Genomic DNA, 16516 nt, shown 5'->3' with positions numbered 1-16516 from the left:
ATTTAGTATTTTAAAAGCTAAATTGCACAAAATTGCAATATTAGCCCTTTTAAGGTTTAATTACGTTTTATATTCATAAAAATGGGTCCTGTATTTTTAAATTGTTAGTTATGTATTATAAATTATTTTAGTACTTTAATTTATTTTTCAGAAACTATTTACTATTTTTATAAATTAAAAGGGAAAACTAGCTATTTAAATAACAACCCCTTTTGTATTTCAATTATAACCTAAATCGAACCTCAATTCTCCAGCCCAATTTTGATTTAAACCCGACCCTAACCTAATTTTAACCGAAGCCCAAACCGGATCCCCACCAACCCCACTCAATATGGACCGTTGATCATTCAGATCAACAGTCCACATTCCACCTGCCAAAAATAAACCTAAACGACCCCCCTAACCTAATTCATTTCCACCAACCCGCCGCCCTTGAATCCCCTTCCTCTCCAATTCTCTCTGCAACCTCACCCAAACCCTATCCGCTGCCACCCAAACTAACCCTAATCCCCTCCGATTCTCACTCAATCCATGGACTCCCATAGCTATTTGAGACGTATACCGGTCTTCTATGTTTACTGGTTGCCTGTTTTCGTGATTTCATGGAAAGATCTTGAAGTTATCTAGTCCAGACCTTGCTCAACTTCTATCCATGGTTCTTTTTCCGGCCATTTATGGCCGTTCGAGTCAGATCCATGGCTTTTCTGGCTAGATCGGTAACTTTTTGAAGTCTTTTCACCTTTTCTGGGTTCTCTGAAACCCTAGCTTTAAGAGCTTTCTGATTTTCTTTCAGATCTGTCTTAGATCTGTGCATGTTATGAACCTCTTGGTGTTTTCTCAAAAGTTTTTCAATTTCTTTCAAAGTGACTCTTCGTTTTCTCAAATTTTGAAAACGAAATTTTACTTACGTGATATATTCTACTTCTCAAGGAACGACATACGCTCAGCTGGGATCAAGTCTGAGGTCCTCACTCGGACAGAACGTCCTAGCCAGCCTCGATCCTGATCTTTATCAATACTCGAGAACGGGGCTTTACTAGCCCAACGCGTGAGCTTGATTAGCACCATCACCTTCTCCCTTCCCAAAAAAAAAGAGTCGGGGACTGTATAGGCACATGAGGTGGTCGACGATGAATGAGCATCCATCGATCTTGGTCACGAAGAACCGAAGAAGGATCACGATCCTCTAGAATGAAAAGTTAATTTGACCAAGACATACCTTGTATCTTTTGCAGAAGTCGATGATGACCGGATCCAATGAGCCCACTATAAAGGTATAAGTGTAAACACTTAAGTATCCCTCGTCGTTAGTGGTCATGTCTTCATCGGTTCTAGGAACCACCACATGCTTGTCAACCCAATTGCAACATTTTTTTACCTTATGGAGGACCTCTTCGGTAATCGAGCCTACGTATCTAGAGATCTCCTCACACCGGCCTTGTAGGGGGGGGAGGTTTTTTGACCTTAAAATTGGCGGTTATCGAACATCCTCCAGGGACGAACGCGTTCAATGAGGGTTCCTATGTTGGTTCCTCGACAACAGTATGTGGAACAGTCTCCTCGGTAGCTGGCCACGAGGTAGAATGAGTTTTTTTGGGGGAATAGTTTTTGAAGTCTCCGCCATTTCTTTGAAAATCGACGAAAAATAAGGAGTTAAAGGAGTACACTTGATGGTTTGGGATAAAGAGGAATGAAAGTTCTTATAAAATATCTCAAAGTAACGAGAATATAAGTGCTTGGAAGTATTGAAATTTCTTAGGAACGAGGGTTGAAGGTTTAGATGTAAAGTTTGAATGAACAAATGAGGAGGTATTTATAGTTTTCCAGCGACGGTTCATATCTAGGAGTGGCCGACCAGCAACTAACAAGCATTTAATGCCATTAATACTTGACTGACGAAATATTTCGATAGTTTTGTCATTTCTGTCGCGGGGTATCGAAGTAAGAATTGGAAGCTCATGTCGTTTCTCGCCGTCTACTCTACGAAAAATGAGGGGACTATCTGTATACCGTCGAAATCGAGCTCACCTGCGACATGGTGGGTCGGGCTCGGAACTTGGCAATAAAGGACTGAGGATCGACTCCAAGTCCCACCGGGCTAGAACCCGGGGTCAACACGCCTGCCTTCGAGGAGATTGAGTCCGAGTTCCAGGAGTCGACCCTAATCCCGAACGAGCTCGAAGAAATATTGTTAGCATAACCAACAAAAGACTGAAATATCCGTGACCGGCGGATATCACGGCGGGGTCTCGGCACGTATCGATAAGAAACCAACAATTAGTTAATCAGGAGATTTTTTACCTCACTACAATATAAAGGGACTTTAGCGGCAATAAAAAACAACATTGGCGGCAATTACAATAGCCGCTATATCACTTACCGACAATTGGTGTTTCGCCGCTGAAACTGGGGTCAGTAAAGCCTTTAGCGACGTTTCTAACAAAAGCTGGTAAAAGGTATGACTGATTGCCGCTAAAAGTAATTTGCTTTAATGGCAAATGTTTGCGACAATTATTATGGCTAATAAACTCACTCTAAAAACGGCTAATAATGCTCCTTTAGCGACTATTTTTATAGCCGCTAAATTTAAAACATTTGTTTTATGGCAATTAGAGTGGCAACAATAGCTCTTATAGAAACGTACTAGGATGCCCCTTTAGCATCCATTTTAAAGGGTAATAAAGCCAATTAAATTGCCGCTAAAAGTCATTTTTAATACTAATAAATGGCTACAATATCCCTATATAAACATCTTAATTTGTCTTTTTATCGTCCATTGTTATAGCCGGTATATCCTGTTAAATTGGCACTAAAAGTCACAAGTTATTACAATAAGTTTAGCCACCATTAATAATAGCTACTACTAACCAGAAATTAATGCAAATAACAAAACATATTAATATTAATTCATAAAACCATAATATATCACATTAAATCTTAACAAATAAAAGGAAGTACTAATCCAAATTAATATCACAGTAACTTAAAAGATAACCTTATATTGTTTGAAGTAAATAGCTAATGTCATTATATAACTAATCTTAACGAATAACAATCTTCAAATAATTTCTGCAACTCTTTGTCATATTGAAATCTTCCACCCGCTAAATTATCGAACATTAGACTGTATGACCTGAAATTATAAAATAACTATGTCAATAGATGAAATATAATAATCCTCAATTCCAAGCTAAGTTAAAGCTTGCTTGAAATTATGATTAGAAAAGTCAATTGTTCCATATAGTAAAAGAGAACACACAATGCTCATGCAATGTTGGGAAGAGAAACTGCGATAAAAGTGAAGCATGTCACTTTAATCTGCTAATAATACTAAATAGATTAGACAAAGAAAGTGTATGTAAGTTAATATGTGCTTGAGGTAATATGAGCATGGATCACAGAACACTAGGGAAAGAAAGGAAAAGAGTAAACGGAGATGCTTACAAAATACTATTTCCATCTTTGACGAGGACAATGTGTATAGGATTTTCCTGCTCGTGCTTAGTCAAATTCTAATATAGTTTAAGATATCGTCCCACAGAGATTGGAAAATCTATGCTACAAACTTGTAATATTTTAGCTATTATTTGAGAGAACCAAATTGATGAAAAGAATAGGATTTTGAATTTGTAAATTACTTAAACAAAAACAACTTGTGGAAAATTTATATTTAAAAAGTGTTGGGAATCATTGAATTCACTTGACGATATTTTTATAATGAAATCTCAATTTCTACATATATTTCACTAATGAATAATTGCTTATTGCTATACAATTATGTTTTGCTCACTAGAAAGTAAACAATTAATAATACTCCTTGAGGTTATATTATTAACTAACTTACGACTAGTGACGATAAGACCGAAATATTTGTCTTGCCTGAATTGTGCTAAGAGGTAGTAAAAACTTCGTGAGAATATTTTTATTACAAAATCAATGATATTGCTTATAACAATTCCTCAATGAGAATTAAAATTAAAGTAAGCAAAAATCAAGATTTGAAATGCTAGATTGCTGAAAATTACCCTCTATCTATTGATTCACACAAGTCAGTATGTATCGATTTTGCTTCGTGAGAATTACAAAATCAATACAAGTAACTTGAGAAATAAATAGATAGATGTGGCTAATTAAAATCTAACACCCCAGCACAATATAAAAGTGGAGCTAGAGAACCTCAGGCCAAATATGTAATAAGATTGAGAAAACTATTGTAAATATATATATCAAGCTTCATCAACTATCCCAACAAAAAGACACTACTCCATTATCGAGTATTTGAAAAAGAAAAGACTTCTATAATATGGCCTATATTGCCAATCCTACTAGGAAATCTAAAAATTATAAGAAGTAATGAAAGAAGAACAAGAAATAATAAGTGACCAAAGCTTTAGAAAATAAAGTGGCTCTTTTGTTCCTTTTTTCCTCGATGCTTCATACACAGAGAGTTGCCTTATATTTATAGAAGTGTATTTCTTCTTGAAGTGTTGTGATATCAAGTGAGGAAGATGCATCTTGAGGAGAATATGTCTTGAGGAAGATGCGTCTTGAGGAAGATCTATCTCGAGGAAGATATGTCATGAAGAAGATGCTTCGTGATCTTCTTGCATTGTGGAGTGAATATGTTACGACCTTCTTGTTTCTTTCATTTTCTTGCTTAATTAATAACATTCTTATCTCCTGCAAAACATTGTTAGAAAATATAGAGAATCGAAATATTATATGAATACTTTATTTAAAATAGTATATTTTTAAGTATATAATATATGAATATTTTATATTCATCAAACTCCCCCATACTTGAATCATTGCTCGTCTTCGAGGAGAATTATTTTATTAGTAATTATTTTTTCTTGTAGACTAGAAAAGTAAGAAAATAAAAATTCACATAACATTCAAAACCTATAAGTTTTTCAAGTCACCAAATCTTTACCTTGTTTCTACTTCTGCTTTTGTTTGACAAAAACTTTCTCTCCTCCTTTGACGAACTTTTTGAGATTGATAACATTATGATCATAATCCTTGAGTTTCTCAAACTTTGTCCATAAGCTTGCCCTTCATATCAATCTCCACTAATGTAGAATCAACATTGATTTTTAAAATCTTTTTAGGACTTTTTCAGGCTTTTATTGTTAGGCTTAGTGCGTGTAAGGGTAAATAAAATATTTATGGTGACTGTGTTCCTTCCAACTTTATAATGTGAGCCAATTATTTTACCAAAGGAACTAATACAACTTAATACAAAGAAGATAAACTCTAGAGATGCCTTCAGTCCCATGATTAAAACTAATTAAGTCAACATTCCTTTCAACAGAAACATTCTCCATAAGTTCTAACTTCTTACACCAAGAATTTATTCCATAAGTATATTCACATCATTTTTTTAAACTTTATATACAAACCAATCCACCTTTCTCTGAATACAAACTTTACACCAAAAGTATTCCTTCATCTCGTGCTGAAATAGCCATTTCCGCTCAATTATAGCTGGAAAAAATCTTTTTTCTTTGGTTAAACCAATATGGTGTATCAAGAAGAGTTGGTTTATCCTTTCTCTCTTTTTTTTAATAAGGCTCAAAATTGGGTGCTAAAGGAAAATATATGTGTGTGTGTGTGTATAGTGGTAGAAACAGAGAGGCTAAAAAGTGAATCAAGGAAAGCCTAATTTCATTTAAAACTCAATGTTGTCTATAATTTCGCCTTGATAGACATTATGGGCAAGTTCTAGCAAAGTTTAATTGATTCTACCTGTTGAGATCATAATGCTTCTCAATTCCAACTATTTCTCAGATTAGGAGATTCATTATTGTCATCACAAAAACACAAATACAAACATGGAAGTTATATGGAATAAATGAAAAAAATATGTTTGAAACCATGCGAATAATTATTTTAAAACTTTAATATTATACAAGAACAACAATTAAGAATAAAATAAAAGATGAGTTTATTTGTATTTACCAAGGGTAAGTTTTATAACCAGCAGGCTAATGCCAAATACTAATAATTATATTATTTTGTTACCACTAATAATTTTTTATATGTACAATTTTAAAATGTGTGTGTGTATATATATATATATATATATATATATATATATATATATATATATATATATATATATATATATATATATATATTATATCTAAAAAAACAAAAAAAAATCTTTTTGGCTTTCAAATTTACAATCACAAAAGAAAGCTTGAAAGAAACTGTGATCACACATATTCTATATGTACTAGACTGACTAATTTAAGACCTTATCAGCCATTTGGTCTTGGTTTAAATATAAACCAAAAAATTACCCGAGCCAGTAATTAATTTGCACAATTAAATAGTTAACCAACCAGTCACTCAGGCATACCGATCACCATGGAATTACTCCTGTATATGTGACTCTGTTTTTGTAGAGGCCTTCATAAAATGTTCTGGTTGTACAATAACCTGGATATTAACTAGATCAATTGGCTAAGAAATTTTATTATGCAAATTTATACGGGACTTATAAGGCTCCATTGCTTCACCCTCAATGGCTACGGGAAGGAAAATGTAGTTCTGAGTTTAATGTCGCCAACTCGACTTATTTTCTACATGATTCTTCATTCAATTAGGGTAACTTATGGTTATTTCTCAAATTGGCCTCCAAAATATAATTTTAGTTTGTGACCATTTACTTTAAATTTGTCTCCACCACTAATTTGTTGAATCTCAATAGCACCATATGAAATAACATTTGTAACATTGTAAGGACCTGTCCATCTGGACTTTAATTTTCCAAGGAATATGTCATGACCCCAACCCCGGTCATGATGGCGCCCAACACACTGCTAGGCAAGCCCGACCATTCAACAACATTAACCCAAATTCTTATTCAGATTATAGATAAATATCACAGAGAATTTACTAAGTCATTACATTCAAGTGTATAATTAATAATAAAATCTGCGGAAGTTCAATTAAAATACCACACCATAGCCCAATAGAATCCGGTGTCATGAATATGAGCCTCTAATACAGAATATCCACCTATTACAAGTCTGTCTAGGAAAAATGCGGAATAAAAGATAGAGATAGAGGGGAGAGATCAAGGCTGCGAATGCCATGCAGCTACCTCAATACTCCCAGATACTGCTGTTCAGCTAAACAAATCCTCACTCAGCCTGTGGTGTACCTGGATCTGCACGCAAGGTGCATGGAGTAATGTGAGTACTCCGACCTAGTGAGTAATAAACATAAATAAAGGCTGAGAATAAAAAATCATGGGAAAAAATACCAAGTAAACTATAACTGGCAGTTTAGAACAACAATTAGTGAAGCAACAAGTCAATTAAATCAGAGTACCAAATACTGAGACAAGTATAACCGATAAAAACAAATGCATGAGTGCAATGCAATGCATATGATGGTACACTCTAGTACCCACTGTGGCGTGCAGCCCGAGCCATCCATTTATTTATCGTCGACGGCGCTCACTGGGTGTGTGTGCAGACTCCGGAGGGGCTCCTACAGCCCAAGTGCAATATCAAGCCATCTCGTGGCATCAAATCTAGGCCCTCGGCCTCATATCAATCTCAGTATAATCAACCAGGCTCTCGGCCTCAATATCAATGTAATACTGCTGCGACGCGCAGCCCGATCCATGCTCAGTCCAGAAACCATCATAAGCCCCTTGGGCATTTGTAAAACAATAGTTCTCAGCCCGAAATATCATTTAGAAATATCATTTAAGTTTTTAAATCTTAGAAAGATGGCTGAGTTTGCAAAACAGTATTTAAAACCTTGGACTGAGGTCAAATGATATGCAAAATATGCGAAAGCAGTGATATCAATCCCTGAAAGATTCAAATAATTGGCAAGAAGCCCAAATGTAACAATTAAATCTAAGTAAGGATGATTCTCAATTTAGTTCAAGTAGAAAATACGGTACAAACATCTCTCGGGACGGACCAAGTCACAATCCCCAATGGTGCTCTACCCCACGCCCGTTATCCGGCGTGCAAGTCACCTCAATATAGCGTTACGATGTGAAATTCCGGGGTTTCAAACCCTCAGGACATCATTTACATCAATTACTCACCTCGAACCGGCTAATTCTCTAGCTCGCGATGCCTTTGCCCCTTATTGACCTCTGAATGCCTCGAATCTAGCCATAACGATTCGATTCAGTTAATAAAAATTATAGAAATTAATTCCAGATGGAATTCTACATTTTCCATCAAAAATCCGAAATTACACTCAAAATTCACCCGTGGGGCCCACGTCTCGGAATCCGGCGAAACTCATAAAATCCGACAACCCATTCCGATACGAGTTCAACCATATCAAAATTATCAAATTCCGACAACAACTCGACCTCCAAATCTTAATTTTTCATTTTTGAAAAGTTTTGCAAAAATTCCAATTTCTTCCATTTAAATCTGAATTAAACGATGAATATAACCATGTATTTATGAAATATAATCACTTTCGGATATAGAACACTTACCCCAAATGTTTCCCTTGAAAAATTTGTTGAAAATCGCTTTTCCCAAGCTCTACAATCGTCACAAATGAATAAAAATGGCTAATTCCCGAATATAAGTTGTTTTCCAAAATGCGACTTGCAAATGCAACTTGCACTTATTTCCAGCCAAAACAAAAGGCAGTCCCAGCCTTCACTAAATCTATCATAACTTTCTGTACAAATATTGGAATGATGAATGATTTACTTTTCTGGAAACTAGAATGCAAGGGCTACAACTTTCATGTTTTGCAAATTTTCAGATTCCTTATGGATTTCGAGGTATAAGCTTCCAAAGTAGCCCCCTCGCATCAAACATTTCTGGAAAATTTCAAAACAACTTTACCAACCCTTATTCAATCGATCAATGTCGGAATAATTAATGGTTTAGCTTTCTGGAAACTAGGATTCAAGAGCTACAACTTTAATGTTTTGTAAATTTATAGATTCCTTATGTATTTTGAGATATAAGCTTCCGGAATAGGCTCCACGATTGCACAGTTGTTGTCCAAGACAGCTTCTGCAGCAGAAAATTCCAGCAATCTTTTTATCCGATTTCCATTCCGTTAACCTTCCGAAATCCACCCGAGGCCCTCGGGACCTTAACCAATTATACAACATGTCCCAAAATACAATACAAACTTAACCGTGCGATCAAATCGCCAAAATAACGTCATATGCCACGAAATAAGCTTTAAAATCCAAGAATTCCTTCAAATTTCATAAAATATCAAATTTTCCATTTTGAGTCCGAAACACGTCAAACGACGTCCATTTTTAACCAAACTTTACAGAGAGTGCTTAAACCATATATAAGACCTGTACTAGGCGCCGGAACCAAAATATGGGCCCGATACCATCACTTTCTAATCAAATTTCATTTCCATTTTCCTTAAATATTTTCAGAAAGCAATTTTACTCAAAAATTCATTTCTCGGGCCTGAGACCTCGTAATTCGATGATTCTTGTTCCTATGAATCACAAATAATAATACAAATATAGTGCTTTAGTCGAAACTCAATTCAGAGCTCATTTGCTCAGTTCAATACTCATTTCGCTCGCTAAATAATTAACTCATGTTTCGCATCAAAAACTCAATTAAACCACGTCCGAATGACCTGAAATTTTGCACACATATCCCAAATCACCTAACGAAGCTACAACAACTCTCAGAATTCCATTCCGACTCTCAAATCAAAATCTCACCTATCAACCGGAATTCGCCAAAATATTAACTTCGCCAATTCAAGCCTAATTCTACACCGGACCTCCAAAATTACTTCCGATCACACTCCTAAGTCACAAATAATCCCCCGAAGCTAACCGAATCATTGGGATTCAAATCCGAGCCCTCTAACACATAAGTCAACGTCCGGTTGACTTTTCCAAAACAAACCTTCCTTAAAGAGACTAAGTGTCTCATTTCCTACTAAAACCAATCCAAATCAACTCGTTCACACCCAACACTGATAATGAAGCATAAAGAAATAGGAAATGGGGAAAACGGGGCGGTAACTCACGAGACGACGGGTCGGATCGTCACAGAATAGCCTGAGTCGGCTATTGTAAAGAAGTACCAAATCTCCAATTTTGAAACTCTTTTGTCGGATCAACTTGTCATGCCATATTTTTGTCTTTTCTTTGAAAATTCTGGAATTTTCATAGGCTTCCAACCTCAGCTCTTCTAATTCATTAACCTGAAAAAATCTATTTTTACCCGCAAAGGTCAAATCAAAGTTTAGCACTTTCAATACCCAAAAAGCTTTGTGCTCTAATTCAACCGGTAAATGAGAAACTTTTCCAAAGACTAGTCTATATGGAGATGTTCCAATTGGAATTTTGAACGTTGTTCGATAAGCCCATAATGCATCATCTAATTTTAAAGACAAGTCTTTCCTAGAAATTCCAACTGTCTTCTCAAGAATTCTTTTAACTCGCGATTCGAAACTTCAACTTGTCCTTGAGATTGAGCATGATATGGTGTTCCTGTTTTATGAGTCACACCATATTTTGATAGCAAAGTAGAGAATTGCTTAGTCATGAAATGAGTTCTTTGGTCACTAATGATGACTCGTGGTGTGCCAAATCTAGTAAAAATATTTTTCTTAAGAAAATTGCATACTGTACGAGCATCATTCTTTCTTGTGGGGATCGCTTCAACCCATCTTGACACATAATCCACAGCCACAAGAATATATTCAAAAGAGTTAGAAGAAGGAAAAGGTCCCATGAAATCTATTCCCCAAACATTAAATATTTCACATACCTGTATCGATTGCAATGACATTTCATCTCTTTTAGTGATGTTACATGTTCTCGGACACCTATCACATTGTGCAACATATGCTCGTGCATCTTTAAAGAGTGTTGGCCAGAAGAATCCAGCTTCCAAAACCTTAAAAGTTGTTCGATTTGCTGCATAATGACCTCCAACTGCTCCATCATGGCAGCGATATAAAATTTTAGTCATCTCTTCTTCAGGTACACATCTTCTAATGATATTATCTGCACAAAATTTAAACAAGTAAGGTTCGTTCCACAGATAATACTTAGCATCAGATATAAGTTTTTTCCTTTGTTGGTATGAGAGATCTTGGGATGTCCACTTTCCAACCAAGTAGTTTGCAATATCTGCAAACCAGGGTGGTTGAGTCACTACTGAGTCGATTGAAAAAATATGTTCATCAGGAAATTCTTCCTTTATCTCACTAAAATCAAGGGGAGGATTTTCTAATCTAGACAAATGATCAGCTACCTGATTCTCCGTTCCCTTTTTATCTTTTATCTCAAGATCAAATTCTTGCAGAAGTAAAATTCATCTTAACAATCTAGGTCTAGCATCTTTCTTTGCTAAGAGGTATTTCAAAGTTGCATGATCGGTGAAAACTGTGACCTTAGTTCCTATCAAATATGGACGAAATTTATCAAACGCAAATACTACTGCTAGTAACTCTTTCTCTGTTGTGGCATAATTAAGTTGAGCCTCATTCATTGTTCTACTAGCATAGTAAATGGGACGGAAAATCTTATCCTTTCTCTGGCCTAAAACAGCTCCTACTGCTATATCACTAGCATCACACATAACCTCAAAATATTAATTTCAGTCAGGGGACACAACTACATGGGCAGTTGATAACTTTTTCTTAAGGGTCTCAAATGCATCTAGGCAATCACCTGAAAAACTAAACTTAGTATCTTTCATCAAGAGGTTAGTCAGCGGTTCTGAAATTTTTGAAAAATCTTTTATGAACCGTCTGTAAAAACCTGCATGACCTAGAAAACTTCTAATGCCTTTAACAGTTGTGGGATGGGGTAATCCTGCTATAATATCAATTTTAGCCTTATCAACTTCTATCCCTTTAGCAGTGATTTTATGTCCTAAAACAATTCCCTCAGTAACCATAAAATGACATTTTTCCCAATTAAGAATCAAATTTGTCTTTTCACATCTCTTAAGAATTAAAGTCAAGTGATAAAGACAATCCTTAAATGTTTTTCCAAAGAGTGTAAAATCATCCATAAAAATCTCGAGAAACTTCTCGGTCATGTTAGAGAAAATTGCTGACATGCAACGCTGAAATGTAGCAGGGGCGTTGCACAAACCAAATGGCATTCTCCTGTAAGCATATGTTCCATGGGGACAGGTGAAGGTTGTCTTCCTGATCTTCTGATGTAATTGGTATCTGGTTATACCCTGAATAGCCATCAAGAAAACAATAAAACTAATATCCTGCAATTCTTTCCAACATTTGATCAATAAATGGCAAAGGAAAATGATCTTTTCCAATAACATCATCAAGACGTCTATAATCAATTACAGACTCTCCATCCTGTGACAGTCCTGGTAGGTATGAATTCATTATTTTCATTTTTAATAACTGTCATACCTTCTTTATTTGGAACTACCTGAACAGGACTTACCCAAGGATTGTCTGAAATAGGATAAATGATACCTGCTGCCAAAAGTTGTACAATCTCCTTTTACCACTTCCTGCATTACTGGATTCAATCTCCTTTGGGGTTGGACTATTGGCTTGTAACTATCCTCCATAAGGATTCTGTGAGTACAAACGGTCGGACTAATCCCTTTGATATCTGCTATAGTCCACCCTAAGGTTCCTTTGTGTGTTTTCAAGACTTCAATTAATCTTTCTTCTTGTTCTGCAGTCAAAGAAGATGAAATAATCACTGGACATTGTTCTTTTTCAAGATAAGCATATTTTAAATGAGATGGGAGAATTTTGAGTTCAATTTTTGGTTGAACTTCTTCTGGTTGCATCTACTGATCCTCATAATCGTTTTCCAATATTTCAGCTTCTCTTCTAATGATGGGATCATCATCTTGTGTGGTTCCTGATTTGGACAAGCATCTTTCCATTGAGTCTTGAGTTAATTGATTATCTCTATATTCATATGTAAGATAACTAATCATGTCAATTGAAAAACATGAAGATGATGATTCATCTTCTGAAAATCTTAGAATCTTTTGCATGTCAAAAATGACCCTTTCTTCATCAACTTTTACAATTAGCTGTCCTTGGTGGACATTTATGATTTCTCACCTGTAGCAAGAAATGGTCTACCCAGAATAATTGGTTCATCAGGACATTCTTTCATTTCAAGTACTATAAAATCTACGAGAAAAACAAACTTATATACTCTTACAAGCACATTTTCAATTATTCCCTTAGGTTTCTTAGTACTATGATCTGCAAACTAAAGAGAAACACCTATGTCCTTCATTTCACCAAGATCCAATTTTCTAAAGATAGAAAGTGGCATCAAATTTATTGAAGCTCCAGAATCGCAGAGTGTTTTTTCAAAATACACTCCTCCCAAAGTGCATGGAATTGTTAAACTGCTAGGATCACCAAGTTTTTATGGTAGCTTATTTTGAAGTATAGCACTGCATTTTTCAGTAAGCATTACTACAGAATTTTCTTTAAATTTCCTTTTACTTGACAAAATTTCTTTTAAAATTTTTGCATATGAAGGCATTTGCATCAAAGCATCAGTGAAAGGAATATTAATATGAATTTGTTTCAAAATTTCTAAAAACTTTGCAAATTTGCCATCAAGCTTTTCTCTTTTCATTTTTTATGGAAAAAGAATTGTCACAGGGAGAGGAATTATTTTTTCAATATTTTTCTCTTCTTTTTTCTTGACTTCTTTATCTTCTAATGGTTCAGAGAGTGTTTCAACATTCTTACCCTTGTTTACTCGTTGTTCTGACTGGTTCTTTTCTTGTCTGACTTTATTGGGTTCATCAAGCTTCTTACCTGATCTTAAGGTGATGGCCTTAAGTTGTTCCTTTGGGTTTTTCTCCGTATTGCTTGGTAAGGGGCCTTGAATTTTTTCTGACACAAGAGTTGCCAATTGGCTCAGCTGGATTTCCAAATTTTTAAAGGCTGAATTTTGGCTTTCCATTTTTTCATCAGTGACCTTAATGCATTTATACCAAAGGTCATCAAGACTTGAATGTGTTTGCTGAGGCCTTTGCTGATATGGAGTTGCTTGTTGATAAGGTCTAAAATTTTATTGCCCATGGTTTTGATTTTGGTAACTAGGTGGACCTTGTACCTATGGCTTCTGGAAGCTCTGAGAGTTCTCGGCACCATTTGGATTGCTCCATTGAAATCCTGGATGTTTATGTGTCATTGGACTTCCAAAGAGGTACTGCTTGTAACATATTGCATTGACCTGTTCATCATTTTGATTGATTGTGTGGCATTCATGATTCATATGGTTTCCATAAACGTCACAACCTCCTCTTCCCAAATCCTTGCTCCAGTTCCCTCGAACATTCCTATAACTGTTCAAATCTCGATTTAAAGGGATGAACCCTAGCAGCCGCCACCATTCACCACAACCTTCCGGTGGCGGCGGCGCCTCCAATGCCTCCCAAATTAACACCCCGAAGCCACATCACTCCCCTCTTCCCTAATCCACGATCTGTTACCCTCAAATCAAACCAGAACTTGTCGAATAATGAATCTAAGTTTTAAACCTAAAACTGCAGAGTCAAGATTCGTTGATACTTTAAACTAATTTTGACTTTATCTGTGTGTTCTTGATAAGAACACACAGTTAAAGTCAAAATCTGGTTTAAAAATTGAAGATTCGAAGGTTTTCTTCAATTACTACTGACTGGTGAGTTTCTATCCTGCTTCTATGTTTATATTTTATTAGTATTATTCTAATGTTCGTCTTTCTCGTCTCTTTTTCTTTTTCTGGACAATTTCAATTGAAATTCGACCAGTCCTCTGGTATAAATTATTTCTGTCCGCTGTTTGTTTCTTTAGATTGGTTTTGTGGATTTGTTTCGTATAATTGGGATATCAGTTTGTTTTAAGACTTTGAATTGTATCTCGTTTAATCACTTAATCAGAATAATTAGGATTAAGTTCAATAGTTTGGTTTAACCTCTACTTTAATTATGTTGATAAGAATTGATTAGTATAAGTTTAAAGTGTTCACCTAATTAAGAAGCTTCTCAATAGTGGTAAGGTTAGAATTACACTAACTAGGTTAAGTGGACAATTAAGAAATGAAAAGGTAAATTGATAATGGAGAAGGCACTAAGCTGAATGCTTATTTAAAAGGGCTGAACAGGCTGAAAATGGGGACACAGAAAATACACTGAGTTCATAGAGAGTTATAGAGTAAAAAAGAGAGAAAGAGAGCTAAGATATTCGAGAACTGAGAAAAAAAGAGAAAAAGGTTAAAAATTGGAAAAAGTTATTGTTTCATCAAAAACTCTCGGTGATTTTGATTTCTTTTCAATTCCTGAAAATATTTTTAACCCATCCGAGTAAACAATGGTTTAAGCTTGATCATCAAGTTCTGGATTTTAAGTTTTGCTGGGCTTTTGTTTGGTTTGGACTCGGTGTATTGAACTGTCATATATCTTCTAGGGTTTTTAAGCTGAATCTACTGTTTAACTGGTTGAATCTGGGCTAGCTGCTGCTGTCATTAAGCTGATCCTTCATTTTTGTTGTGCTTTGCTTTCCAGGTATTCATCTCACCTTCTAATGTGTGAAAAGGGGATGAACATGAAGTTTGGTGTACTCAAGTTGATGTTTGTAATAACATAATCGTGTGCTTGATGTTTCTGCATTTTTAAAAGTCATCTGATTCAATTTAATTTTTCTGTGTCTCCTACAGTTCTGTTTTGAATAAGGAATGATGTAGTAGTAATAATTTGTAATTCATTATGCTGGTTGCTAAATGTGTATGAAAGGTCATGATAAATGTTGGTTAAGATCTGGAAGTTATATGTGTTTGCAAGGCTGAATAGCTAGTTCATTTGTTGATCAATGTGTAAGGCAACCTTTGTATTCATTACTGTTGAGAGGAGCATGTATTCATTACTATTATGTTTAAGTCATAATGTCACTCTACTGGTTTGGATTGACGCCTTACTGTTTCGAGTTGAGGATATGTTAGTATTTACTATCCTATTTCGTGTATGTTGTTAGCTCATATGGAGTTTTGGTCAGTTTAATAAGAAGCCTTTGAATTCTTTATCTTAAATTAAGATGTTGAAAGCTTTATCATCAATATATTGGTGTTAATTGGTGTTAATTGGTGTTAGGGTATAAATGTTAGTTTAGCCATCTATATAATAGACATTAATTGTGTTCATTTCGTAAGTTTCTCAAATTATTTAGTAGAAGTTAAAGTTAATATTAGAGTTAGTATGTTTGAGCTTCAGGAGTTATCAATTTGCAGTTGGGCTCGTTGTTGGCCCAAGCCTTGAAAGTCGAATCTGAGTTTCAGTATTGTGGGCCTTTAATCACTAGGCCAAGTTCGAAATAGAGAATGGTCCATGATATCTCTAAGATTTTGATATTGGGCTCACTTGGAGCCCAGCGACTCGTATACGAGGCCTGCATCAATGTTAGTTAATGGGGCTTTATTTATTTGGGCCTTTCAGCAATCCAACGTGGGCTGCTCCTTTTTACTTGAACAAGCAGTATACCATGAGTAAAAGCCCAATCCCTTAACGTGTAGACA

This window comes from Nicotiana tabacum, chromosome 6, assembly GCF_000715075.1.
Source record: "Nicotiana tabacum cultivar K326 chromosome 6, ASM71507v2, whole genome shotgun sequence".
Taxonomy (NCBI): domain Eukaryota; kingdom Viridiplantae; phylum Streptophyta; class Magnoliopsida; order Solanales; family Solanaceae; genus Nicotiana; species Nicotiana tabacum.
This window is presented reverse-complemented; position numbering follows the sequence as displayed.